Genomic DNA, 18,362 nt, shown 5'->3' with positions numbered 1-18,362 from the left:
CCTGTGTCCTTCAGCAGTTCCTGCCACATCAGCTTCATCCTTCTTCCTAGTGTTCAACATTTTCTTTTCATATCCACATGGAGCCTCTAAGTTGAGATGAGAGACGAGAGGCCCACAGTAAAGAAGACGTCTGGGAATTTATGGTTTACAGGATGGAGATAAACTTCAAGGTCCTGCAGGAAAACCCAAGACTGAAAGGATGCAAGGTGTGTGGCTATAGAATAGTTTTCTTCCATTTGAAGACTGGGCAGAATAAAGGAAGGGCATGGATATTGCAAGCCTGTCCCCAGACCACAAGCTTTCACATAGAATAACAATCTTTAATAAATTCTTTTTTTTTTTGCGGTACACGGGCCTCTCACTGTTGTGGCCTCTCCCGTTGCGGAGCACAGGCTCCGGACGCGCAGGCTCAGCGGCCATGGCTCACGGGTCCAGCTGCTCCGCGGCATGTGGGATCTTCCCGGACCGGGGCACGAACCCATGTCCCCTGCATCGGCAGGCGGACTCTAAACCACTGCGCCACCAGGGAAGCCCACTATAGCATTTCTTGATTAGTCACTAAGGAGAGGTAGTTCAGATGATTTAGTAAAGCTGATCTTTCCATTAAGGTTCTAATTTGACCTGTTTTGGGAAGCTTATTAGACTAAGCCAGGTGGAGGAGGCCCTGCATCCTGGGGATACTGCCTAACCATTCTAGAGAAGAGAGGCGTGGCTGAAGTCTTCGCTCTAGCTAGCTGGCCATACCTGGTTGGCTGTACGAAAAGTTGGTGACAACCAGTAGAAGCCAAGGTCAGGCATTACACCACTTACTAGAATCAGGGGGGTGCTCGAAGTTTGACCAGTATCAGGAGGAAGTGGAGGAAGGAATGGAAACACACTAACAACTCTCCCCAAAGAAATCCTCACCACCTATTTCTTCAACTTTCAACTTCTACTTTTGAACCTGGGAAGTGGGGGACGGATGACGATTGCATTCTTTCAGCATATCCTCCACAGGTGGCCCTGGCCCTGTTGAATTTTCTCAGTAATTGGGGTCCTCCGCTTTTTACATCTGCACCCAGAAGGAATCAGAAGGTCTCAGAAGCAGCAGCTGGCACCATGTTGGGGGTGCAACAAACTCAGAGGACAGGACTGGAAACTCGTGATCAGTGATCCTCCCAAGTCCAGAATGGAGAGCTGGCAGCACCGGGAAGGTCTTTCAGCAGAAAGCAGGGCTCCAACCACACGGTCGAGAGCAGAATTACAGCTCAAGGACACAAGTGTCTGGGAAGTACAAGGCCGGGTCACGGCCCAGGCTAGGGGTCAACCACAGAGCACAGGCAGTATTTCAGACCTTAAACCAGAACACAAAATCTTAGACTGGCGGGGTCTGGGGAGGCAGACCGAATTCCAAGAGCCAGAAAGGGGGCAGGAGACCAGAATTGGACTTGCCCAGATTTGGGGCCCTTGTGGTTGGAAACTCCACATGTTCCAGTGACCTCAGGTCAGATTATTCTTAGGAACAAGGTCAGGACAGGTGTACAGGGAGGTCCCGGAACCATGGGAGGACAGCAGAGGTGTGAAAACCGGGCAGTTTTCTCCATGTATAGATCCTAACTGGGGGTTTCCATCCTGGGAAGCAGGGGAGGGAGGGGAACAGCATTCTTAATACGAGGCCACGGCTGCACAGCGCCCTCTGTTGTTCATATGAAGGGCGGACCTTTATATGACCCAGCAGAGCTTGTGTTACCCAGTGTGATTTCAGGGTCACCAGGACGGCTTCTCCATTTCTCTGAAATCTCTTCCACTTATTTGTTCATGCCTAAAATTCACTTAAAAGAACTCCTCATTCCACAATGAGAAATGGGACAGATAGAATAGATACCCGGAGAGAAGCAGCACGGTTTTCCTAGTAAAGCTGCAAACTCAGAGCGCTGAGTCATTCTAGAGACCAAGCTTAGAGGAGGGGGAGAGAGGGCATTGCAAGTTTAGGCTTGAGGGAGCAGCATGGAGAAGGCAAAGTGCACAGAAAAATTAAGCTGGGGGAATAGCCTTCATGCTGTGTGACCTTGAAGAAATTGCCAATGCCTCTGTGCCTCCATTTCCTCATCTGTAAAATGGGGCTAATAATAGTACATACCTCCCAGGGTGGTCTCAGGATTCAATGAGCCAACACATTCAAAACTGATAGACTGGTGCCTGGTTCAAATTAAGTTATTGGTACATGCCAGCTATTATTCTGACTGTTAACAAGGGCTTCATCCATTTTGCCTATGCTGCCCCATTCCTCGTGAATATCCTGTGTCCTGGCCGGAGAGTTGAGCTCCTGGAGAAGGAGGCTGGAAGGCAGGCTGGAATGTGGAGGGACAGTCATGCTTCTTTGGAAGACTTTCTCTTCTTGCCAGGAGTGACACCTAAACTCTCAGTGTGAGAAGGTTTGCTGAGAAAAAATTGAAGAGAACATTTGGTGACTGGGCTTGAAGGAGGTAGATCTATGGACTCTTTGATCTACTCATGACCTGCAAAAGCCTGGCTTCTTGGTCAAAGTTGGCAAGAGTAAGACTCAGTCCCCTTTCACCCCCTAGGACCTGCTCTGTGGCTCCTTGGCTTAGCCACCCATTGGCTTTTGACTCTGCAGCAAGCGGGGTGGTGGTGTGGACTGGAAAAGTGGAGTCAAGGACCTAGGGCTTTCACTAGACTGAAGAGGAAGAGTTAGAGGAGGCCTTCCAATGTCCTTCTAGGGGTTTGGCCTTGTCCCAAGATAGGAAAAGGGATAGGGTTTCAGAGCAAGGGATCTGCTTCAGGAATGAAAGTTAAAACTGGATCTGGAAACTGGTGCAAGAGAGCAAAGAACTCTATCTGGATAACAAGAATTTTCACAGTAATGAATTACGGAGAAGATACATTCTGTTCTTGGACTACTTTACTCACTTAATTCCACGATCCAACCTAAGCTTCATGGAGGATTAGTGGTTAGGGCCGTCTGTATGCTGAAAGTAATAAGATTGTACAAAGGGTTCTATGGGGAGAGACATTCCTATACTGATATTACTATTCAAAAGATACAGGCAGGACTTCCCTGGTGGCATAGTGGTTAAGAATCCACCTGCCAATGCCGGGTACACGGGTTTGAGCCCTTGTCCGGGGAAGATCCCACGTGCCGCGGAGCAACTAAGCCCGTGAGCCACAACTACTGAAGCTGCGTGCCTAGAGCCCATGCTCCGCAACAAGAGAAGCCACCGCAATGAGAAGCCCCTGCACCATAACGAAGAATAGCCCCCGCTCGCCACAACTAGAGAAAGCCTACGCGCAGTAACAAAGACCCAATGTAGCCAAAAATAAATAAATAAATTTAAAAAGATACAGGCAGGCTCTAAAAGCTGGAAAAGACAAGGAAACGAATTCTCCCTTAGAGCTTCCAGGAGGAATGTAGCCCTGCTGATGCTCTGATTTGAATGTAGTGAGACCCACTTTGGACCTCTCTGACAGGCAGAACTGTAAGATAATACATTGTATTGTTTTAAGCCAATGAATTTATGGTAATTTGTTACAGCACTGATAGGAAGCTAATAGAGTAGCTGTAGCTACATAATCATAGATAATTCACAAGCAAATTAGTTTAAAACTTGGCAAACCGACAGTGAAAATGATTGATTTGTATAAATTAAACACTTCGGTGCCACCTGGTGGCTGAAATCTTACAGCGAATGACTTGAAATGACATAAACCTCTAGCTAGTCCCCCAAAAGAGAAGTACTATCCTCCAAACATGGCATGAGGCTAATTGTGATCAAATGATTAAGCAAAGGTTGAAATTGTTCATAGGGATTACCAAATAATACAGTGGAAAAAGCACTCCACGAATAAACACTCAGGAATACAGCATTTTATTACACGGACCTATGATAGAAAACAGGTAACCAGTAAGACCTGCCTAGGAATCATTAGCCAGGGGTGGTGCAACAGGTGGCTGGGGGAACCTTCACTCCATTCAAGCCTTACCCCGTCAAATTTATCGGACCTCTATTCTCCCGATGTTAGCTATGGACAAGTAACCTTTCCCAGCCTCATATTAAGTATAGTAGCATTGCTTTAACCAGATAGCACTGCTAGACCTCTTCTACAGAGAAAATCTGAAACTGTCTGGACATACATGATCTAGTCAAAAGTGCAAGGTACCTCACACCCATTAGGATGGCTGCTATCAAAAGAAAACAGAATGTAACAAATGTTGCTGGGCATGTGGAGAAGCTGGAACCCCGTGCACTGTTGCTGGAATTGTAAAATGGTGCAATGGCTATGGAAAACAGTATGGAGGTTCATCAAAAATTAAAAATAAAAGTTCCATATGAACAGCAATCCCTCTTCTGGGTATATATCCTAAAGAATTGAAAACAGGATCTCAAAGAGATATTCGTACACCCATGTTTATAACAGCAGTATTCACAGTAGCCAAGAGATGGAAACAACCCAGATATCCATTGATGGATAAATGCGTAAGCAAAATGTGATGGATACACACGAAGGAATACTCTACAGCCTTGAAATGGAAGGAAATCCTGTCACATGTGAAAACATGGATGAATCTTGAGGACATTATGCTAAATGAAGTAAATCAGTTGCAAAACTCGAACACTGTATGATTCCACTTATATGAGGTATTTAAAGTAGTAAAATTCATAGAAATAGAAAGTAGAGAGATGGCTCTCAGGGGCTGGGGGAGGGGAAAGAGGAGTTGTTATTTAATGGGCATAGAGGTTCAGTTGCAAGATGAAAACATTGTTGTTTCACAACAATGTAAATATGCTTAACCTTACTGAACTGTATACTTAAAAAGGTTAAGATGATACATTTTATGCTATGTGGGTTTTACTACAATAAAAAAAATCGGCAAGGTAATGAAGCATGCACAGTATAGAAAAAAGGATGGCAAGCCCACCCCCCACAGTTCATGTAGTTCTCTGGCTGAGGCTCCACAGGAGTCCCTGGACACTGGAGGGGCAGGCTGGGTGCTATGGCATTTGAACACGGGCCACATCTCAGATAGTGGGCCCTGTTCAGATGGTCCCAAGAGCTGCCTCCCTCTTGCTGTTGTTATATGACTGAACTACAAAAGCACAGCTTCAACCTTCTCATCCTCTAACCTGATTTCCTGCTGGTCATTGAGGAAGTCCAATTCTCTCATCAGCCACGGGTCAATTCCTCTTGGCATAAAAATGTGACCACATTGTGCTCAGATTTTTCCGTCCATATTATTTGTAACTTTAAAATACCTCTGAGTCTAGAGGCTCAACTTAATCTCATTACCTATCTCAAGGGAACTTGACAGGGGCCTGAGCTAACTTAATTCTCTTAGGCCTTTCACCAGCCTACAACCTTTCTTACGTTAACTCTCCAGAAACGTAGCAAGTAGAGGTAAAGAACATGTGTATAAAATAAGACAACACAGATCTGAATTCTGGTTCCCTGCTGTGTGACCTTGGGCACCTCAGTTAAAGAACTACCTAATCGGTTCTTCTGATTTGGTTCTTGTCCCATTTCAGTCCAATTGTCAACAAAGTAACCTGAGTAAGGTAATGAAATTCATCAATGTTTTGCTTTATGTTTTTGTTTTTGAAGTTTTGTGTAAAGAAATTCTTTTGTACCCCTGGTCACAAAGATACTCCCTTACATTCAGGTATTTATTCAATTTGTAGAAATGATTCTCAACTGGTTGGTAACTTTGCCTCTGAGGGACATTTGCAATGACTTAGAGACATCTTGATTGTCACGACTTGCAGGAATGGGTTTCTTCTGGCATCTAGTGAGTAGTACAGGACAGCCCCGCCCCCAGAACAAAGAATAATCTGGCCCCAAATGTCAAGAGTACTAATGTTGAGAAACCCTGATCTATAACCCATTCTTGGACACTGTGATATTAGGCAGGCATCCAGTTTTAAGAGTTTTTGCCCATAGCAATCTAATTTTTCCAATACTTATTCTTCAATGTCCATGTACCCTCTAATTAATAAAATTAACGATAACTGCTAACACTTACTTAGAGCTTAATACATACCAGGATCTTGTAAGCGCTGACATAAATATGAATGTCTTCATACAGTCTCTCCCAAATCATAGAGATCAACAAGGAGACCAAATGCAATCACCCCTAGCTAACAATTATATTTAGAGACAGTACTGCAAACCTCAGTTTACCTATCAGGAAGGAAATATTCATTCAAGACTATCAAAATGTCCTCCAGAGCCTGCCTTAGGGTCAACAGTGAGGAGGGATTTGCACAGAAGACAGAGGAGGGCAGTGGGATCCCAGTAGCCGAAGGGCACAGATCACGTCAACTAGGACTTAACCCCAAAAGGAAGGGAATCAGCCTGAAGCCCTGTGAAACAGAGAACTGGTCCTTTGGGTATCAGTCAAGGGAAGGGCCTATGAGGTGTGCTGGAGCAGAGGCAACAGTCTTGGGAAAGCCCTGGTTCTGAGGAGAGAGAGAGCTGTAGAGGGAGAAGAGTCTCTTGGAGGTCTGAAAGTAAAGGAAAAGAGGAATCAGTTGAACAAAAGTCCCTACTGAAACAAGTGAGCATAACAGAGTCAGAAGGAGATAAAAAGGTGTGGTTAACTTTTAAAATGGCACTTCACTGAAGCAGTAGAAGATAGCTCTGTTCAAGGCTCCCTTACATGAAAGAATTTTTAAAAATTAAGAAAAAAATTTTTAAACTATATAAAGATATGGGCTAAAGATATAAAAATGCTCACAGATAAAAACGTTTACAGTCCTTAAACATATGAAAAATAGGCTTACTGTCACTCATAATAAGGGAAATGAAAATTAAAAACCACACTAAGAAACCATTTCCCAACTCTTAGATTGGCAAAAATACAAATGTTTGACAACACATGATTTTGGAGAGGCTGTGAAGAAATAGGTACTAGTGTATATTGCTGGTTGCAGTGAAAAGTAGTGTGACCTCTATGGAGGAAATTTGGCACTATTTAACAAAAGGACACATGCTTTTACTATTTTCCCTGTAGGGAAATATTTCTAGGAATCTAGTGTGATAAAGCACCTCCCTAAATATTAGACGCCATATTCATACTCATTGAAGCTCTATTCTTATTAGCAAAGTTTGGAATCCACCCAAATGTTGACTATTTAAGAACTGGTTGAATTAGTTATGGAACATCCTCACCATGGAGTCCTGTGCAGGGGTAACAAGGAACAAGAATGTAAGCTGTTAAGTAAAAAGAAAAAAAGCCAGGGGTAGAGTTTGTGTATAGTAAGGAATCTATCGCATAAACAAGAAAGAAAAATTAGACATATATGTATTTGTTAAAAACATATATACACAAGAAGCAGAAAGTAGGAAATATGCTCACTGGTAGCAGGAGGGCAGGGTAGGGATGAAAGATGGGCTGGACTTGAAAGGCACGGATGTCAGTTATCTGTGGCTACTATAACGAGTTGCCACAAATTTAGTGGCTTAAAACAACAGAATTTTATATATTGTAGTTCTGGAGGTCAGAGGTCTCAAATGAATGCCACGGAGCTAAAGTCAAATGTCAGCAGGACGGGGTCCCTTTTTGGAAGCCTAGGGAAGAATACATTTCCTTACCTTTTCTACCTTCCTCAAGATGCCCGCATTCTTTTTTTGTTTTTGTTTTTGTTTTCTTTGCGGTACGTGGGCCTCTCACTGCCGTGGCCTCTCCCGCCGCGGAGCACAGGCCCTGGACGCGCAGGCCCAGCGGCCATGGCCCAGGGGCCCAGCCGCTCCGCGGCATGTGGGATCCTCCCGGACCGGGGCACGAACCCATGTCCCCTGCATCGGCAGGCGGACTCCCAACCACTGCGCCACCAGGGAAACCCTTTTTTTTTTTTAATTTTAATTTTTCTTTTTTTTTAACATCTTTATTGGGGTATAATTGCTTTACAATGGTGTGTTAGTTTCTGCTTTATAACAAAGTGAATCATTTATATTCTTAAGCACTCTTCTCTTTGCCTCCGAAGATGGGAATAGGTAGGTAGAAGGCTAAGGGAGGTATGTTCTTAAACCAAGTGTGTCCGTTCTTCCTTACTCCACTGGGGGCTAGGCATTACCCCAAGCGTGTGGGTTCCATCTGGACCCCTTACTGATGTCCTGGAAGATTTCTGGAGAAGCAGGTGTGATGTCAATTGCACCTCTCTTCACCTGTAATGATGAGGGCTGAAGACATCCCCTTGTTTCTACAACAGTAAAGCATGAAGTTCAAAACGCAGAGGGCAAACCTAACTGATTGTATTTGCCAAAGTACTAAAGTTTACACTACTGTCATAGGGAAGCATTCAGTGGCACTGAGAATAGAATACCGAGTTCTTTCTTCTCAGTTGATACTGGGTGTTTACTATGGCCTAGCTCTGTTCAGGGGCTACAGGACATGCAACAAAGGAATGAAACACAGTCTGCCCTTGAAGCTGACTCAATGAGAAAACCGTGGAAAATATCATTATACATAAAGCCAGCGCTGTCCTGAGGGATACAGGCTTTGATGGAGATTGTTGAAATTTATCTTCTGTTATTCTTCTTGAGTTTGACTTTCATAAAGTATCAGCAAATCAAAAGCCAAAAACAGAGATTGATTCCTGTTGCCTTGTATCATTTTCCTATAGGCATTTTGGATTTTAAAATGTATTATTACTGTTTTTTTGCAGATTATATATACATGGCAGTCAGAAATGCCAATGGCTAATGATGGAAGTTCTTTCCGGCATTCTTAAGATTAAGATATTGAGAATTTAGTGTCTGTATTTTATATTTCCATTTTTATAGATAATCACAAATAGCTAAAAAGTGATAGATTAGGGATTTATATTGATTGATTTCAAAACCCATATGACCTATTTGGTTTCTTCTGTGATTTTTTTCTTTTTTCATCTAGGTCTTGCCCTGTACCACCTTCTCTCTGGATTCCAATTATACTGCTGAATCACTCTCAAAAATAGGGACTCATGTGAGTGGGTCATCTGGAAACGTTTGTCCTATTTTAAGAACAAATTAAAAGTTGCCTCAGTCGGTGGTGTCTTGACTCTTTAACTTAGATGAGAGAAAATATTAATAGGAATCAACCCTGCTTATTTAACAGGTCGGGTTGGTCTGTGGTGTCCACGGGGATGCTTGAGGAGAAGCCAATTAACATTGAGATGTGTGGAAACAGGATCAATAGTTTTCAGTAACTGAGGAAGATTACCAGAAGTCAAGGAAGTCTTTATCAGGGGCTGTGCAGCCCTGTGCCCAGGCCTGTCAAGCACTTGGCAGGCGATTGAGAAAGTCTAATTGTGGCTGATGATCAGTCATTTTACACTATTGTCTCACCTCCATTCTCCATGTTTCATTTTAGGAACAGCATAACTTGTCCAGCCAGAAATTGCCTAATTTAAACCCTGACTCTTACCTGTATGAATCAAAATGACTCAGAAAGTGCAAATAAAATATTCATTTTATTTCTCTCATAGCTTCTCTTCTCAGAACTGAGTCCATGTGTACAGAAGAAACACAAGTACTAGAGAATTGAATTTGGGTGGTCGGGGGAAGAAGAAAAGTCTCACAGGACAATAAATTGGAACCTACATTTTTTCCCTGACAAGAGGATACAGGGTGGTCAGTTTTACAATTTATGATCAAAGTTTTAATTATACAAAAAATAGAGTACTAATTCTTTAAAAGGAGAATTGCTGCCTTTTTAATATAATTAAAACGTTGATAATAAACAAAAATAGAGGGTGTATGTGTGTGTATATATACATATGTCTACGTGTGTGTGTATCTTTTGCTCCTTTTATATTTATTTAATAATCACAGCCTAGACTCTAAAAAGAAGACTCCAGAACTCACAAAAGCATGGCATATTGCCCTACAAAGTGAGGAATATGTAGCACTGAGGAGTTAGACGATTCACAAGGTATCGCTTATTCCAGCATCCAACAAATATTGATGGTTACGACAATAGCCCCGAATCACCTAGAATATAGTAGCTAACATTCCTTATTTTTGTACAGTACTTTCCAGTTTTGAAGATGCTTTAACTTATATATCTCATTTGACCCTCACAAATACCTTGTGTACAGCCAGAGTATAAATCTTTATTTCCAGTTTATAGGTAAAAGGATCAGAAATACAAAAAGCTCCAGCGATGTGCCTAATGTCAAATTATCTTACAAATCATGCATATTGACTTCTAATCTAATGATGGGTAGAACTATATAATACATGATCCACAAATTTCCACCATAAAAAATGAAGATCTCTGAAATAGCGAGGATATAAAATGAATGGCTTCAATTACTCAGAAACATTACATATGTGAAACATATCATTTCCCCTGATTGATTAGGTATCACTATATTTTGAAAATATGTTGTAATTCCTAATGTGCAGACGATTATTCCTTGATTCCTTTTATTTCATTTTATCTTATTAGTAAAGTTAGGTTGTTTATTTGAGATCTTCCTTTTTTTTTTTGAGATCTTTTTTCTTAATGTAGGCATTTGTCACTTTAAACTTTTCACTTAGAACTACTTTTGCTGTATCGCATAAGTTTTGGTATGTTTTGTTTCCATTTTCATTTGTCTCAAGATGTTTTTTGATTTCTCTCTCTTTTTTTTTTCTTGCGTTATGCGGGCCTCTCACTGTTGTGGCCTCTCCCATTGCGGAGCACAGGCTCCGGACGCGCAGGCTCAGTGGCCATGGCTCACGGGCCTAGCCGCTCCGCGACATGTGGGGTCTTCCCGGACCGGGGCACGAACCCGTGTCCCCTGCATCGGCAGGCGGACTCTCAACCACTGCGCCACCAGGGAAGCTCCCTGATTTCTCTTTTGATTTATTCTTTGGCCCATTGGTTGTTCAGGAGCATGTTATTTAATCTCCACATATTTGGGAATTTTCCAGTTTTCTTCTTGTGATTGCCTTCTTTATCTTTGTACCATTGTGATCAGAAAAGATGCTTCATATGATTCCAGTCTTCTTAAACTTACTAATACTTGTTTTGTAGACTAATATTTGACCTATCCTGGAGAATGCTCCACATGTGCTTGAGAAGAATGTATATTCTGCTGCAGTTGATGGGATGTTCTGTGTATATCTATGAAAGCAATCTGATCTAACATACAGTTTAAGTCCAATTTTTTTTTTAACAATTTTTCTGTCTAGATGGTCTAACCATTGTTGAAAGTGGGTGCTAACGTCCTCTACTATTATTGTATTGCTGTCTATTTCTCCCTTCAGATCTGTTAATATTTGCTTTATATATTGAGGTGCTCCAATGTTGGGTGCATAAAGTTTTACAATTGTTATATCCTGTTGATGAATTGACCGCTTATCATTATACAATGACCTCCTTTGTCTCCTGTTACAGTTTTTGGCTTAAAGTCTATTTTGTCTGATATAAATATAGCTACCTCTGCTTTGTTTTGGTTTCCATTTGCATCCCTTCACTTTGAGCCTACATGTGTCCTTAAAACTGAAGCAAGTCTTTTGTAGCATATAATTGGGTCTTGTATATTATCCTCGTAGTCATTCTATCTTTTGATTGGGAAATTTTGTCCATTTAGCTTTAAAGTAATTATTGATAGATATGAATTCAGTATTGCCATTTTGTCAATTGCTTTCTAGCTGTTTTATATTGAATAATTCCTTTGTTCCTTTGCTCCTCTGTTGCTCTCTTCCTTTGTGATTCGATGATTTTCTGTAGTTACGTGCTTAGATTCCTTTCTCTTTCTCTTTCATGTACTTGCTACAGGTTTTGCTTTGTGGTCACCATGAGACTTACATAAAACACCTTATAATTATAATAGTTTATTTTAAGCTGATAACAACTTAACACTGAATGCACACAAATGCTCTACGCTTTTATACTCTCCTTCCCACATTTTGTTTTTGATGTCACAATTTAAATCTTTTAATATTGCATTGTCATTAACAAATTAGTGTAGTTATAGTTAATTTTAGTACTTATTTCTTTTAACTTTTATACTAGAGTTATAAGTATAATGTACCACCACTGCAATATTAGATGTTCTAAATTTGACTATATATTTGTCTCTACTAGTGAGTTTTATACTTTCATAGGTTTTCATGTTATTAATAAGCATCGTCTTGTTTCAGTTTGAAGAAGTCCCTTTAACATTTCTTGTATGGCATGTCTAATGGTAATAAACTCATTCAGCTTTTGTTTTTCTGGAAAATTCTTTTTATCTTCTTCAATTCTGAAGGACATCTTTGGTCAGGTAGATTATTCTTGGTTGGCAGGTTTTTCCTTTTTAGCACTTTTAGTATATCATCCCACTCCTTTCTGGTCTGCAAAATTTCTGCTAAAAAATCTGATGATAGTCTTACAGAGGTTCTCTTGTAACAAATTGTTTTTCTCTTGCTGCTTTTAAGATCTCTCTTTGTCTTTAACTTTTGACAAATTAATTATAATGTGCCTTGGTCTTTATATTAATTTTATTTGGTATTCCTTGTGCTTCTGGGAGTTCCTTTCAGGGAGTAACTGGGAGATGGGCATTTATGCCTGCTGCTTGCTTGCTGGACCCAGGTGTATAGCCACAGGGGGTGCTTCTGCTCCTGTTTAAAAACTGCTTCTTTGTTTGTTATGGTCTTGTGGGACTCATGAATGGAAGCCTTATTGGCTGTTAGAGCTGGGTGATTTGATGATCTGTCCTGGGGCAGCAGCATAAAAGTTGGGGTGCTAGATGTGTAGACAAGCTCCTTCTAGGGAGATACTGGCAACTTGGGTTTATTGTTGGAGCAAGCAGGAGGGAGAGTGATGGAAGTGCCCAATGGCTCCCCTGGGCTCCAGGGAGGATCACAGCCAGCCCTTCAATGTATGCTAATTAAAAGTCGGGACTCTCAGTCAGCAGCATGTAAAGTGTGCAATTAAGCCCCTTTCAGGGAAAAACTGAGAGATCTGTGTTTTTGCCTGTTCCCATTACGCTGAGCCCCAGGGGCATAGCCTCTGCAAGCGCTTGTAGGAGCACCAATTAAGAACTGCTTCTATGTTTACTTACTATGTTTGCTTACTATGTTTCAGTCCTGTGGGACTTGTGAATACCAGCCCCATTGGCTATCAGGGCCAGGCAGTCCAGAGACCCATCCATCAGGCAGCAGCTGCAGAAGCTGGGGTATCAAGCATGTGTACTCTCCTTCCAGAGAGATGTTGGGAACCTGGTTTTATTGTTGCAGTGAACCCCTTTGATTCCTTTTAGAGTGACTGTTTCCTCCTATATGTTAGAGGGTCCCTTTCTCATTAGTAATCTGTTTCCATATCGAATTGTGGTGTGGGTTAACAACATAGTGTAATTTTTTTTTTTTTTTTACTCATTGTAAAGGTAATACACGCTCATTATGGAAAGTCTGGGAAACATACAAAGATATGAATTTGAAAAGTTAAATTACTCATCTAGAGAATAATCATTCTCTAAGTTTTATTTTATTTTCTATTGATTGTCATTTTACTCCAATAGAGACATTTTAAAAACAATGCAGTGAGGATGTATTGCACATGTAAGTTGTGTATTATTACTATGTTTCTCACTATTCCATAATGATTTTCCTATGTCATTAACATTTCTTCAAATATATTTTAAATTGCTGTGTAATGTTTCATAGATAATTCACATGCTACATAATTTATGTAACCACACCCTTATCATTGGACATTTATGCTATTTCAAATTTTGTTTTTGTAATTATGAATAATACCAGGATGAACATTGTCTCAATTTGTGGTTATTTCTTTGGAATAGAGTCTTAGAAGAGGTACCACTGGATCAAATTATGCGAATGTTTTCAGTCTGTTGACATATATTGCCAATTGCTTTCCAAAGAATTTAACTACCAGCTGTGTAGAATGCTGCATCACCCAATGTGAGATTATTTGAGTGGAATTAGTGTTGAAAGATATATTGCTGCTGTAACAATGCCACAAACTTAGTGGTTTAGAAGAACACAAATGTATTATCTTAGAGTTTGGATGGCAGAAGTCCTAAAATCAAGGTGTTAGCAGGGATGCATTCCTTCTGGATGCTCTACAGGAGGATTGTGTCCTTGCCTTTTCCAGCATCTAGAGGCTGCCTGCATTCCTTAGCTGGTGGTCCTTTCCTCCATCTTCAAAGCCAGGAGTGAAGAATCTTCACATTTTCTTCTCTTTGATCTCTGCTTCTATCAGCATATCTTCTCTGTCTATGATCCTCCTACCTCCCTCTATAAGAAGCCTTGTGATTACATTGGTTCTTCCTGGATAATCCAGGATCCTCTTTCCAGCTCAAGATCCTTAACTTAATGACACCTGCAAAATGTCTTTTGCCATGTAAGGTAATATATTCACAGGTTCTTGGCATTAGGACATGGGCATCTTTGAGAAGCCATTATTCAGTCTAACACAAAAGGTAAAACAAAGTTTAACTTACTATTCCCACATGCAGTTTGCAGAACTGCTCATTACTATACTGGTCTTCGTGTCCTGATAGTTCAGGGAACTTTTCCTCAGGATTTTTGCATGGTTGAAGAAATAAAACATAAAGGAATGTATTTAAGTCCCTAATGAGGAAACTGAGATTCAGTGAGGTCATGAAACATCTCCAAAGTCAAATGGCTAGAAGGTGAAAGATCTACATTACCTTTTTTGGTTGTTTATTTCTTTTTGGTTATATTATCTTCAGTTAAAAAAACTAAAGATGTGTGTATCAAATCATCATGTTGTACATCTTAAACTTACACAACGTTATATATAGTTGTATCTCAATAAAGGTGAAAAAACCCTAACAATATCAATACCAAAATGTATAGCAAGTTTCTGGCTTTAAAAAGTTAGTTGCCAATTCTATAATATCATTACTGTTATAAAAGTGGCCTATTTTCATGTCAGCAATATTGGCACAGTACAGAAACAATTGTGGGAGGGTGTCCAGGCATGCTGCTTCTCTGTAGAAGGGTGTCAGTGGCACCATCGGTGGCTGCCAGAGTTGATATACATTTTGGCCCATTTATCTTTAGAAATCGTATACCTTTCAGGATTTTTATACATTTAAACTTCAAGAAGAAATATGTGTAAGTTAGAGGAAAGCAGATTTTAGTGGACCTCATGTGTCAGGAACAAGAGAGTGTTTTATAAATCCTTTCCATGGCATTAGCTACTTCTTGGAAGGTGTAAGTCCATCTAAGTATATAAACCATGGAGCATCCTTTGGAAAACCTTATAGAGGCCTTATAAGGACAATCAATTCACTCCTATTCCTTCAAAATATTTTTTTCCTTCAAAGTATTAAAGACAAAAATTAATAGTTGGCCATGACTTTAGTAAGCATGTTTCAGAGAAAAAAAACATGAATAATTATCTTTAGCATTTTGGACCAGATGAAATTATTGTTTTATATCTTCTGGGTCTGTGATTTGGTATAACTATGCATCTTTGCATTAAGCTGTTCTTGCTAATATTAATTCATACTATTTATATTGATTTTGGTATTTTACTTTGTGTAAGGATTTATATTACACTTTAGAAAAACATCCAGCTAGGGTTCAGTATATATGTCTGGAGCACCAAAAGGCAACTTCTGATCTCCTCCCAAGTATGAGAGTTTTTAGCCAGGTTACTAACTATGAAGATGATAACCAAAGATTTAAGAGAAGTGTTGCTGCCTTTCAATGAATGAGCATATGTTGGAGCATCTCGTCAATTTACTTGACACTGTTATCAATACTTTTATGTGCTTGGCTTTCTTCAGGGAGCAGTCCACTTTGACTTGTTTGCCTTCATAGCAAGTTTTATGGAAATCCAAGAAGGCAAGGATGAGAGTATTGACACTATGATAAAGAGGATCTGGTATCTGCTGATTCAGGAACGCAAGATTGCTGTTCTAACTGTAGACTCACAAATGCCTTTGAAGAGAGGTTAAAAGTTGGCTTTTGAATCTTAGTCAATTTTGAGGCCATAAAGAAAGGCACAGCACACTGCAAAAAGATGTCCTTGCTTCTATACTCTGCCTGGAATCACGAGAAGAGGAGTCTACAAACGTCTTGGCTGCAGAATAGACAGTAATTAGTGAAACTGTGTACGTGTCACTAGCAGAGAGATGTTCAGAATTGCCCTTTAGACCTTTTTATCATGCCAGGCAGCACTGATCTTGCCACCTTATAAATAGAAACACTATTATTATTTATCACTTTCTTGATGGTGTTGTGCAAGTCAGGGATGCCTAAAAATTATTCAGGCACTCATATGACATTCCCTTATTCTTTATTAGAATACTAATTTCCAGTCATTATCTTCTGATTCAAAGTCAACAACAATGAGTCTTGTCTCCACTTTGATTTTTTTTTTTCTGTTATTTCACTGGAAATCTGGTTCAGTTGATCTTGTGACGTGCTGTAAGCATACCTTCGTTCTACTTTTTGTTAACTCTGCTACATAAGGTGTCCAATCTCACCAGTCTACATGTGATGACTGCTTATTCAGTGAGCTCCAGCCTGACTCTCCCCTCCTTACCTAATGCTCAGACCCCAAGAGCAGTGAAGAATGAATAAGGGATGCATAGAGCCCAGAGGTCATAGCGCTGGTACCCTCCCAGTACAGGAAGCCAGTGGCCAAGACGGTACTCTTCATGGCTTTCAACTAAGCCTCTTACATTTGTGAATAAAAATGAATGAATGAATTCAAGAGGAGACGTCAACCATTATGGTGAAGATCACCATATTCATTAACTTGTACTGTAAATTACAAGTTAAGAAGAGAGAAAATGAAGAGTTTAGTGAGAAGCAGCATTAATAAGTTATGTTACAGGATCTTGACAATCACGTAGGCAAATTTAATAATTTGACCTATTTATTTTGAATTTTTTCTTCACCAATGATCATGCTATTTCACAAAGAATTTGAGGTAGCTTAAAGGAAGAAGACAACAAAATAAAAATATAAATTAAAAAATAAGGCTAGGTAAAATATTGATAAAAAAGCAAGGCCAGACAGAGGAGAATTTAGAAAATAGAGCAATCTGTGATCTTCATCACTCTGAAGTTACAGGGAGAGAAGAAAAGTGTTCTTTGGTTGTTGCTTCAAAGTCTCTTCCAATGCGTAAATGGGAGCCGGGTGGTCTGGGGAAGTTTACTGTAATTCACTTTACTCTCTGTAGTAAGCCAATTTAATCTTTGCTCTTTAAATAAATATAGCTTTTTGATGGCTCCTTGCTTATTATCCTTTTAACTTATAATATTGAACTTCCTGATTACTGCAAGGGTTATTATTTTTAGCGTCCAATTAAAAGTCTAGGCTACTAGGGACTTTGTAGAGTACAGCTCTTCTAAATCAGCCAACTGGTGGACAATATTCACACATTCTTGGTCTTTGTGAAACAAGTACTGAACGTGCAAATATAAAGGAAAGTGTCACTTTCTAAAATGGCTTGTTTCCTATCCTATTTCTGCATGTAATGAACCCAAATGAACCAGCATGGTTCATTTTTATTTTTCTAAAAGTAGCTCCTATTTTATTTTCTAAAAAAGAAATAAAGAAATAAAAAAGGAAGAAAAAGAGAAAATCCCTTTCAACTCTCCACCAATTGGCTCAGAAATTAAAGAAAATATATTTTATCAATTTATGAATCATAAGAGTTACTTTATTAATGGATTTCTTATAAAGCAAATCCCATTATTAGATTCCAGTGGTAAAAATTCTGTTTTTTTGTGAGTAAATACTGAATGATCATTTCAGAAATCCCACCTGTGTAAATTAGCAATTAAGGTGAGCCTTAAAAAAATCTAATTGTAAAGTTCAAATTATAGTGCTATTCATCATGGTATAGGTCTTTCAATTCTTTACATTTTTTTTTTTTTTGTATTTCAGAAATACCATTAGGTAAGATCTCACTCTTCCAAGATAATAAAAAGCATATTTAAAAAATGTTAAAATATAGTCTTTAACAATTTTACTGAAAATAGTGTCTAAAATACCCTCTAAGTTCCTTTTGCATATGTTTATTGTTAAAATACATACCTTTTACATGTATGTGGGTATGTATATTGTTTTGAGTTCTATGTTTTTATGCAACATTTATTTCTCACATGTAGCTTTTGTTCTTCATACTTTCCATTTTAATGACTGCATAATATGTACATGTGGGATATTTTTGTTTCTTTGAGTATTATATTAACATTGGATATTTGTATTTCTCCTGTCTGTTTTCACTATTATAAATGTATGGCAAATGTACTCATAAGCTTTAGAACATTCTTTTGATAATTTAAATTCTTTGAAAATTATTGATACTATCTTTAGGGCCCAGCATGTGATCAATTTTGGTAAATATTCCATGAAATATGTGTGCTCCACAGTTGTTAAATGCAGCATTCTATACATGTTAATTA

Source organism: Monodon monoceros, unplaced genomic scaffold, assembly GCF_005190385.1.
Source record: "Monodon monoceros isolate NGI ecotype Baffin Bay Population unplaced genomic scaffold, NGI_Narwhal_1 Super_Scaffold_3, whole genome shotgun sequence".
NCBI lineage: Eukaryota > Metazoa > Chordata > Mammalia > Artiodactyla > Monodontidae > Monodon > Monodon monoceros.
Note: the sequence above shows the minus strand (reverse complement) of the source record.